The 11,762-nt window shown below is 50.1% G+C and overlaps 1 pseudogene; it reads left to right on the forward strand.

Annotated features, from left to right (window-relative positions):
* Nucleotides 1–1,341: 1,341 nt before the first annotated feature.
* On the forward strand, nt 1,342–11,196 carry LOC101317310 (ester hydrolase C11orf54 homolog; annotated as a pseudogene).
* Nucleotides 11,197–11,762: the final 566 nt, after the last annotated feature.

Consider the following 11,762-nt stretch of genomic DNA (forward strand, 5'->3'; position numbering starts at 1 on the left):
TTCCTGACTCCCAGTTTTCTGTCTCCCCCAGGGGTCCCACAGGCCCCCAGGCAGCAGACCGGGTAGAGCATGTGGACGGCCTCCACCATGGCCACCAAGGGTCCCTTCTGAAACCTGCCTCCGCTAAGGTGGCTAGAAACCCTCCCCAGGTGGGGATCCTGCCCCGCAGTGGGCGGTCCTATCCGGCCCATGGTTCGCAGTGACCCCCTCCACCAGGGCACCCCACCTGCCCCATCATGACCCCCAAGAACTGCAGGGCTCCTGGGGTGGGCTGTGGAGAGCACAGCCTGGTGCTTTGCTTGAAGCTTTAAAAAAAGATTCCATTCAAGGTGGATTCTGTCCTCTTGGAAGGAGAGAATCCACCTTCTAATGGGAGAAGCAGATCGTTGCTGTGGCTACTTCCCATGAGGAAGTCGTGAAAACAGAGCAGGAAGCTGGGCTGGGGGGAGGGGTCGGGGAATCTTGAGGTGAAGGGGCAGGGAAGGCCTCTCTAGGGAGGTGACATTGAGATAAAACCTGAACAATGATCCGGAGGTGGCCATGAAAATATCGAAGAGCTCCAGGCAGAGAGGACAGCAAGTGCAAAGGCCCTGAGGCAGGAATGAGCTTGTCTTACTGAAGAATCCATAAAGTCAGTGAATGAGGGGGTGGGTGGTCAGAAATGGAGTCAAAGAGATAGACCTTCTTAGATAGAGAAAATAACCTATCAGTGATGTCCTCCACCACCCAAATATCCAGGGTGCGGGGGGAAGGGGACTTAGGTTTACGGCAGGTACATCACGTGACACATACGGCATTTCGTGCTGCTCTTGTATTAACTGGTGAGGTGAGAACTCTCATCACCCCCATTTAGCAGAAGAAGAGCCTGAGGGTCCAGGAAGTGGGAGGCCCGTGGAGCTATCGCTGGCCAGGCTGGCTGCTGATGGGGCCTGTGGGCTGAAGGAGGCTCTTTGCTGAAAAGGCAAAGTCCAGGGGAGCTTGCTCGCCCGGCGTCTCAGCTTTCCTCTGTATCACAACGTAGTTCCACTTTTCCTATTTCCAGCCAAACGTTTTGGAAACTCTGGGAGGTGTCAACCCATACAGGCTCCAGAGGCTTCTGGGACTGCTTGTGCAAAACTGGTGGGGGGCGGGGACTGATATCTGCCAACCTTTCCTCGCTCAGACATGGGGCGTTGCGACTCTCCCCCTCAAGGGAGAGGGGATCTGGGGATGTGGAAAGCACCTCTCTGGGTGCCGGCTTTCCGGAGAGTCTGAAACACAGCGTCCCACGGTAAGGAGCTGAAGGAAGCAGGCGCTGTTTTGGCAACGTGTACGGATCACTCACAACTGGTTTGACGGGCGATGGCGCCCGGGAGGCCCAGGAGCCCTGGCACCCAGCCTGAGGACGGCTCCTTGCATGTTTGCTGGGGGCGTGTAACCCATGGAAGCTGCGTCCGGCATCTCCCGGGGGCTCCCCTGTGCTTGGCCCAGGTGTGACGGGACCCAGATCGACCTGTGCCGGGTGGGAAGCCGGGATGGGCACGTGAAAAGATCTGGTCTTCTGTTCACAAATATTTCTTGGTACTTCCTTTGTCCCAGAACCTATCAGCACCAGGATGCGGCCACAGGCAGGACTGATGGAGTCTTTTCTCCCGAAGCTTGTGTCCTACTGGGAGAGCCACAGGCCATATAAAGAAACAAATAAAAATACGCTACCCAGGAGTGACACGTGATGGGAGGGGATGAGGTGACCCGTGGAGAAAGGGGGGTCATGGAAGACCACTCTGAGGAGGTGGCCTTTGTGGGGAGACCTGAATCGAGAGGGAAGACCCCCCCCCACTGGGGAAGGACAGAATGACACAGGGCCTCATGCACCCAGTTGATGCTCTCTGTCAGCTGTGCCCCCGCCTTGAGGCCCATTTCACAGATCAGTAAGCTGAGGCACAGAGAACCAAAGTAACTTGCCAAGGATATAGAGGCAAGAAGTTGAACCGAAGCCCCCTGGCTCCAGGGCCCACACAGAGAACCACTAGGCTGCACAGCCTCCCGAAGATACCTGGGGACACAGGGTCCTGCCCAGGATTCCCACCGTAGCCTGCGGCTCCGAATCAAGTCGCTGTGCGCATCTGAAGACCACGTGGGGGCGGGTGCTGGGCAGCACCAGCCTGATCGATGGAAAGCTGGCCCTACCCCCTCCCTCGTGCCATGTGTCCCCCCATTTCTGGGTGCTCTCAGTGGGGACCTCGAGCAGGTTCAGAGGGGAGGCTGCCAGTTACAGCTCCCCACAGTAAGTGTGGCAGAGGGCTGAGTATTTTGTTTCCAATCTGCCAGAGACCTGGAGGTAACCCCTTGGTGCCCAGGCCTGGCTATGCACGGGTCACGTGCTCTGATGTCACTGCGGCGTCAAATCGCTAGAAAGCTTTTTAAACACTCTCATCATGAACGGGTAACAAGGTCCCGAGGTGAGATGTGCGAAGCTAGCGTCCCTGCACAGCATCCGTCATCCACTGGCCTCCAGAGTCTGGCCGCACTGGTTCCCTCCAGCAGCCTGAGAGCCACCAGCCGGTCTCACCAGTGGCATCTGGGAACGAGAGTGCTGGGCTGAGGCTCTGTTCCTAAACGTCTCCAAAGCCCCGGGCCTCTGGCTCCCGGAGGGGTGTGAGTTCTGTGCTTCTGGGAAAAGGCAGGGAGCGATGCCCCGCTGCTTGCTCTGGCCGCGGACTCTATGCTGGTCTTTGCGAGACCCGGTGGACAGGCACAGCTACTGTGGGGCTGGCTTACCGATTCAAGTGATTCCATCAACTTCCGGCCCTTAAGCAGCTGTCCACCAGCCAACCATTACTACGTTCCCAGCCACTGCGCCTTGCCTCCAGCTCAGTCTCACATCAGAACTGCCCCTTCTCCCGGGAACACGCCTCTGGATGGCCCACCCACCCACGCGGGAGGGAGGGGTGGGTCCGACCGCTTGCCCCAGCCCAGCCAGCCCCAAACGTCTCTTCCCTGGAGCCGGGCGGCCAAAGCAGCCTCAGGACTGGAGGGCACGGTCAGCCCCTGGCCGGAGAGGGTGGACGGCTCCTGGCGGCCCAATGGAGCAGAAACATGAGAAAATGAAGTGCATTGCACTAAACTTCAGGCAGGAAAAGCATTGACTCATCCCCCTGCCCCCAGCCAATTTTTTTTTTTTCCCCCAAAAAGCAACCACTGAACTTTTTCTACTTTCAGTCCCCAAACGAATTCAATCATGTATTGGGTTTGGGTTTTATTGGGAGACGGACCCCAGTCGTGCTTTGTTTTCTCACTTAGGTTCTCAGTGATCTCATCAACCAAGTTGGGGTGTCCTCAGGGCTGGGACCTCGTGGGCCTCCTCTCTTTGCCCCAAGTCCCTCTCTGTTTCAGAAACAGTCAAAAGTAATCCGCCAGCATGAGCTCCCGGGAGGCTTGGGGCTAACAGGAGTTTGACTGGGTCTTGGCACCAACGCTGTGGATACTTCATTTTAAAATAATTAATTAATTAAGTATTTTTGGCTGCGTTGGGTCTTCGTTGCTGTGTGCAGGCTTTCCCTAGTTGCGGTGAGCTGGGGCTACTCTTCGTTGCGGTGCACGGGCTTCTCATTGCGGTGGCTTCTCTTGTTGCGGAGCACGGGCTCTAGGTGTGCGGGCTTCAGTAGTGTAGCACGCAGGCTCAGTAGTTGTAGCTTGCGGGCTCTAGAGCGCAGGCTCAGTAGTTGTGGCACATGGGCTTAGTTGTTCCGCGGCATGTGGGATCTTCCCGGACCAGGGATTGAACCCGCATCCTCTGCATTGGTAGGCAGATTCTTAACCACTGTGCCACCAGGGAAGTCCCGTGGCTGCTTCCTTTTAACATGGGAATGTTATAAAGTCAGTGGCAGCAGGACCCCCAGGCCCAGGTCCTCTGGAATGTCTTGCTGTAAATCAACACTGGTGTCTTTGGCCACACGTGTCCCTAGAGGATGTTCCAGAGCTTGACCCTGTGTGAGAGCCATTACCTTGAACACGGAACACAGGACGGTGTGCGGCAAGGGTGGAAATGGTTGACTGTCTGGGACTACAGAGGCCGCAGGCTAAAATATCACCAAAAAAGGCACCGAAGTGCCCGGAACCACCTCAGTTAAGGGTGCTGGGAGGGTCTGCAGGTTCCAGCACCCTGGGCAGAGGGGTGAACTCAGGCTCACCGCCCAGATGGGAGTGGTGCTGTGTGGTGTTTAGAACACAGAGTACTCTCCAGAACTCTTGCCTTAGGCTTCCACAGCTCTTGTAAGTTTATAAGAATAAATACAAACATGCTAGTCGAAAGATAAAGAAATAAAATAAATGTTATGAAGTCATTTTGAAGGACGGAGGGGAAAAGCTGCAAAGGGACACGTCCATTCTTTATAAGACACTTTATGATCACCTCCTTTCTGAAATGTCTACCGGAAATACGTTATATGAGGATGCAAAGTTGTTTGTCCAAGTTATCACTGCAGCTGAAAAACATAGTATTTTTCCCACTTTTTTTTTTTTTTTAAACTCTCATCACTAAGAAAATTGAAGTAGAAAATCCAGCAGACAATTATGCTTCGTGGAGTGGTGTCACGTCTGCAGGCTTCTCCGATGCTCACGGTGGCCTCTAATTAGATTCGGGGTTCTCTATATGTGGGGGCCTCAGTCTAACGCAATTTGAAAGCTAATCATGCTTAATTAGGTTGTACTATTAGGAAACAGCCAAGCAAACGGAAGAATTGTGAGTCATGCTTGGGAAACTTACAAAAGCAATATCACAAAACACACTGTTACTACCGGAGAGAAGCGCAAAAGTCACTCGCCTTCTGTTTGAACGACTGGATACGCAACCATGCTGGAGAGGCACTGAGGGTCGTCCCTTCTCTAGGGGGTCAAGTTCTCAAGGTGTACTGGCTACATCTGGCTGCCTCCTCTCAGAATGGAGGGGACTTTGTTTCAGGAAGTGATCTGGAGAAATTTCTTGCGCTTTGCTGCAAGATGTGAAACAGACACCTTTATGCCTCATTTTATTGGGGCACGTGGTTCAAAAGCAGCTGAAACCCGGGGTAGAGGGAGGCTGTCACTGTGCTGATACGTCCACGTGTCATGGTTTTTAAGGACCTGCAAGAAAGTAGCTGAAAGACATGTGCCTTGTAGACGGCACAAGTCCAAGCTCAAGGTTAATTCACCTCCGGACAGTTGGGAAAGCTCCGAGGCCTGGAGAGGAAACCTCTTGTGTTTCCAGCTCTCTGAATTTATATCACCAGGTTCATCTTCACAGAAGTGAAAAGAGGTTCTCAATTCCCCACCTGTTGATAAGAGCATAAGGATTCCAGTTCAGCCATTAGATCAATTTCTGACCAAGGATGCTGAAAGAGAGCTTCCACTCACCTCCTCTGTGCTTTTATTTTTCATTTTGGCAAAGTGAGTGTCAGAAAAATGAATGAACACATCACTCTTCATATATTCATTGCCAGGCACTGGGATTAAAATAATGAATAGACATGTTCCTGTCTTCAAAGAGCAGGGATCCTTTAGAAAGCAGAACCTGAGGCAAGGATTAGGTGACTTCTGATGTACTGGGGAGGAGCAAGCCCAGGGCAGTGGAGGTGATGGAGAGGGAGGTGAGGTGATGAGGGAGGATTTGATGGGCGGTGTTGCAGGGCACTGGCTGCCACACCCAAAGTGCTGAGGAGGGACAGAGTGGGCTGCCCGGCAGGTGTGTTCACCCAACACACGAACTTCCCTGGAAGGGCTTCAAGGAGGAACCGCATCTCCAAGAAGTCACGGGAGAGAGAAAGGAGAAGGCGTTCTGCCCGGCTCAGGGAATCCCCCCTAACACACTTCCTCCCCAGGCACCTCATCCAGCCCCTCTGGGCTGCTAGAAAAGCCAGGGTCCCCTCTGTGTGGTATCTCACGTATGGAAGTGGAGGTGTGGGGTGGTGTCATCCAAGAGGGAAGGAAGGGGCACCTGGGAGAATCTGAGAAGGGACACGAAGCTTGTGACCCAACACAGGGAGACAGACAAGTGAAGACACAGGTGCATGTGTCCGAGGGGTTGTGGAGAGGGAGCATCTCACAGTCTGCGAGGTTCAGACAGACCTTATTCCAGGAGGAAGGAACATGTATCCCGACACTGGAAAGATGAGTGGGATTTGGCCAGGGGAAGGATGGGGCAGGGACAGTGTTCCAGGCAGCAGGTCCAGGTAGGCAAAAGTAGGTAGGCTGGAAGGTGCAGGGGGAGACTGAAGCAGGAAGAAGGCTAGGATGAGCCTGGAGAAGTGGGGACCACGAGCCAGACCACGCCCGGGATCGTCAGTGTGGGAGGGGCTTGGGTTTTACCCCCAGCAGTGGGGAGCTCCCTTCCAAGCAGCTGAGGCCCTGGCCCTTGGCTCTCAGCACCGGGAATCTGTTTCTCTTTTACGTTTCTGGCTTTGCTCTCCTTCCCTCTGGGCTGGGAGCTCAGGGGAATTTAGAGCAGCTGTCTCCAGACACCAGGGGTGAGAAAGTCCAGTCTTCCCCATGCTAGCCTCATAACAAGTCACCGTCACACCTCGCCGGCCTTGGGGGACATCAGCACTGTGCCAAGAGCTGGCAGCCTCGCTCGTCTGCTGGCCCAGGATCAGCAAAAATGAGGGCAGGGAAGCAGGTGTGGACAGGGCTGGAGGCGTGGGCGGCCGGCTCTGCTGTCCTGCCTGGTTGGCTAAGGAGGACCCATGATGTGAGGCCAGCTCAGCCTCTGGTGAGGGACCTGGGGATGTGGCTTTGGTGGGTCCTGTCGTCTCTCTCAGGTCCCCTCTGGAGTTAGCTGAGCACAGAGCCACTTGGTTGCTATGGTTCAGAGATGCCCACCAGAATTTCCCTCCTCTCTTCCTGGGTATTGGATGAGGGATGGGCGTGTGACCCACCCTGGACCAATCAGAAGTCTGAGATCGAGGCTCTGAGATGTTGCACAAATGAAGCTCAGTCTCTGGGTGTGGTGGGCAGAATAATGGCCCCCAGAGAAGCCCAAGTCCTAATCTCTGGAACCTATGAATATGTCACCTTATGTAGCAAAAGGGACTTTGCGGACGTGATGAAGAATCTTAAGATGGGAAAATTAACCTGGATTGTCTGAATGGGCCCCATGTATTCATAGAGGTCCTTATAAGAGGGAAGCAGGAGGATGAGAGAGAGAGAATGTGAGGCCAGAAGCAGAGGTTGGAGTGATGACTTTGCTGCCTTTGAAGATAGAGGAAGCGGCCACAAGCCAAGGAATGCATCAGCCTCTAGAAACCGGAAAAGGCAAAGGAGCAGATTCTCCCCTAGAGCCTCGGGGAAGGAAGACAGCCCTGATACACCTGAATTTTGGTCCAGTAAGAACCACTGCAGAATTCTGACCTCCTGAACTCTACGAGAATACATCCATGCTGTTCTAAGCCACTCAGGTTGCGGCAACTTGTTAGAGCAGCAAAGGGCACTGAACACGCCGGGCACATGGGTCCTTGCTGTCGGAGCGCCTTCATTTCAGAACAATGTCACGCTCCCCTCGTCAGAGATGTGGGGCTTGACATCGCTTGTAGGAACCTGGGGGCGACGCCTTTGCGTTGCCCCTGGCTTGTGGGCGTCCCTGCAGCCAAGCGTCTACGCTACCTGATTCTCCCTCCGGATCGGCCTCCTGGAGCCGCAGCGTATTTGTGCTCCACTCCCCTCACTACGAAATAGCTGACGGCTGCTGTGGGACTAGCCTTGGGTTTCCTCGTCCGCAGTGGTTGAAGTTTCCCCGAGTTTGGAATCAGCTGTTACCCTGACGGCACTTTCGGTGGGCCGCTCTTTTCTGCTGTGTGACTGTGACCTGGCGGGTGGCCTTCCTCCCTCCTCCCCTCCCTCCTTTCTTCTCCCTGTGAACACACACAAAGTGCACCCTGATGAATTTTCACACGTGTACACACCTGTGTCATCACCACCCAGGTCACTCAGACCGTTTCCAGCACGTCTTCTGTTTAAGCCCCCAAAGGTAACCTCTGTCCTGACTTCTATCACTGGATCTGTGTTGCCTGTTTTTTTTTTTTTTTTTTTTTTTTTTTGCGGTACACGGGCCTCTCACTGTTGTGGCCTCTCCCGTTGCGGAGCACAGGCTCCGGACGCGCAGGCTCAGCGGCCGAGGCTCACGGGCCCAGCTGCTCCGCGGCATGGGGGATCTTCCCAGACTGGGGCACGAACCCGCGTCCCCTGCATCGGCAGGCGGACTCTCAACCACTGTGCCACCAGGGAAGCCCTGTGTTGCCTGTCCTTGATCGTCACATAAAGTGAGTTGAGTTGGGAAAACTGACTCTTGTAAAATGTGCATCTGGTTTCTTCCGCTGGGAGATCCATCAGTGTCTTGTGGACCAGTAGTTCCTGCATCACTGCTGGGTAGTGTTCACTGTGTGGATGTATCGCAGTTTGTCCATTCTCCTGTGGATGCACGTTTGGGTTCTTTCCAGATTTGGGCTACAATGAATAAAGCTGCTTCCAACATTCATGTGCAGGTCTTTGTCTGGACATTTGCCCTCTTTTCTGTTAGGGTGTTTCTAGGAATGGAATTGCTGGGTTGTAGGGTAGTTGTCTATTTGGTCTGAATTCTTTTTTGATGACTCTCTTGCTGGTTGGATCTCACTGTGAAAAAATTGACTCCAGTTCTCTTTCCAAAACTCTCCCAAGGAGTTCTCCAGGCATGTGTGTCCTCTTGTGTGTGGAGCATCTAGCCACTGTGTTGATTTGAACATCTTGCCTACATGTAACGTTTCCAGGTCACATCCACGGCCCGTCTGGAATTTGTGGAAGTTGTTTTCTGGTGCAACGTGTTTCTGTGGAAAAGCCAGATCAGCTCAAATATTTCCCTCCTTTTCCCTGATCTGTTTTCCTGCTTCAATGTTTGAAGAAGTCTTTCTCTGTCTTTGGAATTCAATTGTTCAATTACAGCATATCTCGGTGTTCAGCATTTTAAAGAAAAGTTTCTTGGAACATATGAGTGTTTTAAGTATAAAGTTTCAGAGGTTTTTCTTCATTTCAGGGAAAGTTTCCTGCTTCATGTCTTTGAATATATTGTCACTGTTGGGCTTTGTAATCCAGGGACACCCCCAAACGCTTATATCGCGTCTCCTGCGACAGGCCTCCACCTCTGTTAGCTTCCCTCAGCTTTGATCTCTTTGCCCTTTTCATGTGTATTCATTTCATCTCATGCCTTTTCTCTCTGTTAATATTTGATTTCCAGCTGTATCTGTTGTGTTCTCTGTCATTTAAAATTTTATTTCTTAGTTATGTAAAAATTTTTTTAAAAAGTCTGTTCCCTTTGGTCAGTTTATATCTTAAATAGGATTTGAAAATCATTTTGTCTTCCAGCATTTGTTTTACTGAATGCATAATGTTTATTAAGTTTTTCTAGAGGGTGAAGCAACGGAGAGAAATTCTCTTCTGTTTCTGGAGACATATTTTCTTCTTGGTTGGGCTCTTTTTTTTTTAATACATTTATTTATTTTTTATTTATTTATTTTTGGCTGCATTGGGTCTTCATTGCTGCACACGGACTGTCTCTAGTTGCAGTGAGCTGGAGTTACTTTTCGTTGTGATGTGCGAGCTTCTTATTGCAGTGGCTTCTTTTATTGTGGAGCACAGGCTCTAGGCGTGCAGGTTTCATTAGTTGTGGCACGTGGGCTCAGTAGTTATGACCCACGGACTCTAGAGTGCAGGCTCAGTAGTTGTAGTGCACGGGCTTAGGTGCTCCGCGGCATGTGGGATCTTCCCGGACCAGGGCTTGAACCCGTGTCCCCTGCATTGACAGGTGGATTCTTAACCACTGCGCCACCAGGGAAACCCTGGACTCTTTTTTAAAAATACCTCTTTTCGGCAGAAGGGGAGAGGCAGCACATCGAAAGGAGGGCCTCTGGAGTGTGGAGTTCCGGAGTTTGGAGTTCTGCAGAAGGGGCTAACGGATACCTTTGCTGATGTCCAGGTCTCTGTAGTGGATTGCCCTAATTTGACTAAGGAGCCATTTACCTTTCCCGTAAAAGGTATCTGTGGGAAAACTAGAATTGCAGAAGTAGGAGGTGTGCCTTACTTATTGCCTCTTATAAATAAAAAAAAATTATGATCTAAATAAAATCGCAGGAGAAATCCAGCTTCCTGGAGCTTTTGTTCTTGGAGCAGAAGCAGGCCCATTTCCGACTCTTGGATTCAATTCTGAGTTTATGCCAGTTGTTCACACGGAAAGTGAACACAAACCTCCTGTGAATGGACGTTACTTTGCTCATGTTAACTCTGCAGATGGAGGGTGCCTACTAGGGAAATACAGTGAGAAATATCACGATTTGGGGTTTGCATTACTGGCTAATCTTTTTGCCAGTGAAGGCCAACCTGGAAAGGTGATTTTGTTTTAAGAATGCAGTATTCTCCAAAAGTTCTCAGATAGCTAAAACTTTGAATGCTTACTGCAACTACTGTAGTTTTCTTCAGAAAATCCAAAGCTACCCAAGTCCCAAACCTCTTTAAATAACCCAGTTATAAAAGATTCAGAAAATACTACAGGCAGAGTGAGAGTCTCATTTAAAACTAAGGTTAAGAATAATACGTTGGGCTTCCCTGGTGGCTCAGTGGTTAAGAATCCGCCTGCCAATGCAGGGGGACATGGGTTTGAGTCCTGGTCTGGGAAGATCCCACATGCCGTGGAGCAACTAAACCCATGTGCCACAACTATTGAGGCCCACGCGCCTAGAGCCTGTGCTCCACAACAAGAGAAGCCACTGCAATGAGAAGCCCGCGCACTGCAACAAAGAGTAGCCCCTGCTCGCTGCAACTAGAGAAAGCCCACATGCAGCAATGAAGACCCAATGCAAACAAAAATTAAAATAAAAAAGATTTTTTATTAAATAAAATAAAAAAATTAAATAAAATTAAAGAAATTTTTTTAAAGTAAAATAAAAATTTTTTTAAATTAAAAAAATTAAATAAAAAAAATATTTAGTAAGCGATAGCATTTTTCCAAGGAACTAAAAGGTCATTGAGGTGAAAGCCAAAAGAAGAACTGGAAAACTTAACTTCGTGACTTGTATAAGACAGACTCTTGAAAAACATTATGGAGATAAGCCTGTAGGAATGAGAGGTACTTTCGTGATTCAGAAAGGAAAAGTGAAGACTCACATTATGCCGGCAGAATTTTCTTCCTGCCCATTGAACTCTGATGCTCTATCACATTGATAAACCAATAGAGACCCATTCATTTAGGTGAGATTAAATCAACAGATACTCGTTTGACTGATTAACTCATTAATTGATACTAACATAAAGCCTAATAGAAATGATCTCACTACTTAAGCTCTATTTTTTTTGGCCTTTGAAATGAAAGGTATGTCGACACTGTGCTCTGTATTACTTCACAGATCTATCTGAAAGGGATTATTGGGAACAAAGACACATGATGGAGATGTTTTTCATTCTTTTTATTCTAAAAATAAATCTTATGTTTATAATTAAATATAAACACGATTAAGAATCAAGTGATTATTAATAAACCTACCTAAGGAGACAAAAGACCTGTATGCAGAAAACTATAAGACACTGATGAAAGAAATTAAAGGCGATACAAACAGAGAGATATACCATGTTCTTGGATTGGAACAATCAACATTGTGAAAATGACTATCATTGACAATAGCCAGGACATGGAAACAACCTAAGTGTCCATCGACAGATGAATGGATAAAGAAGGTGTGGCACATATATACAACAGAATATTACTCAGCTATAAAAAGAAACGAAATTGA

The sequence above is a fragment of the Tursiops truncatus genome, chromosome 15, assembly GCF_011762595.2.
Source record: "Tursiops truncatus isolate mTurTru1 chromosome 15, mTurTru1.mat.Y, whole genome shotgun sequence".
NCBI lineage: Eukaryota > Metazoa > Chordata > Mammalia > Artiodactyla > Delphinidae > Tursiops > Tursiops truncatus.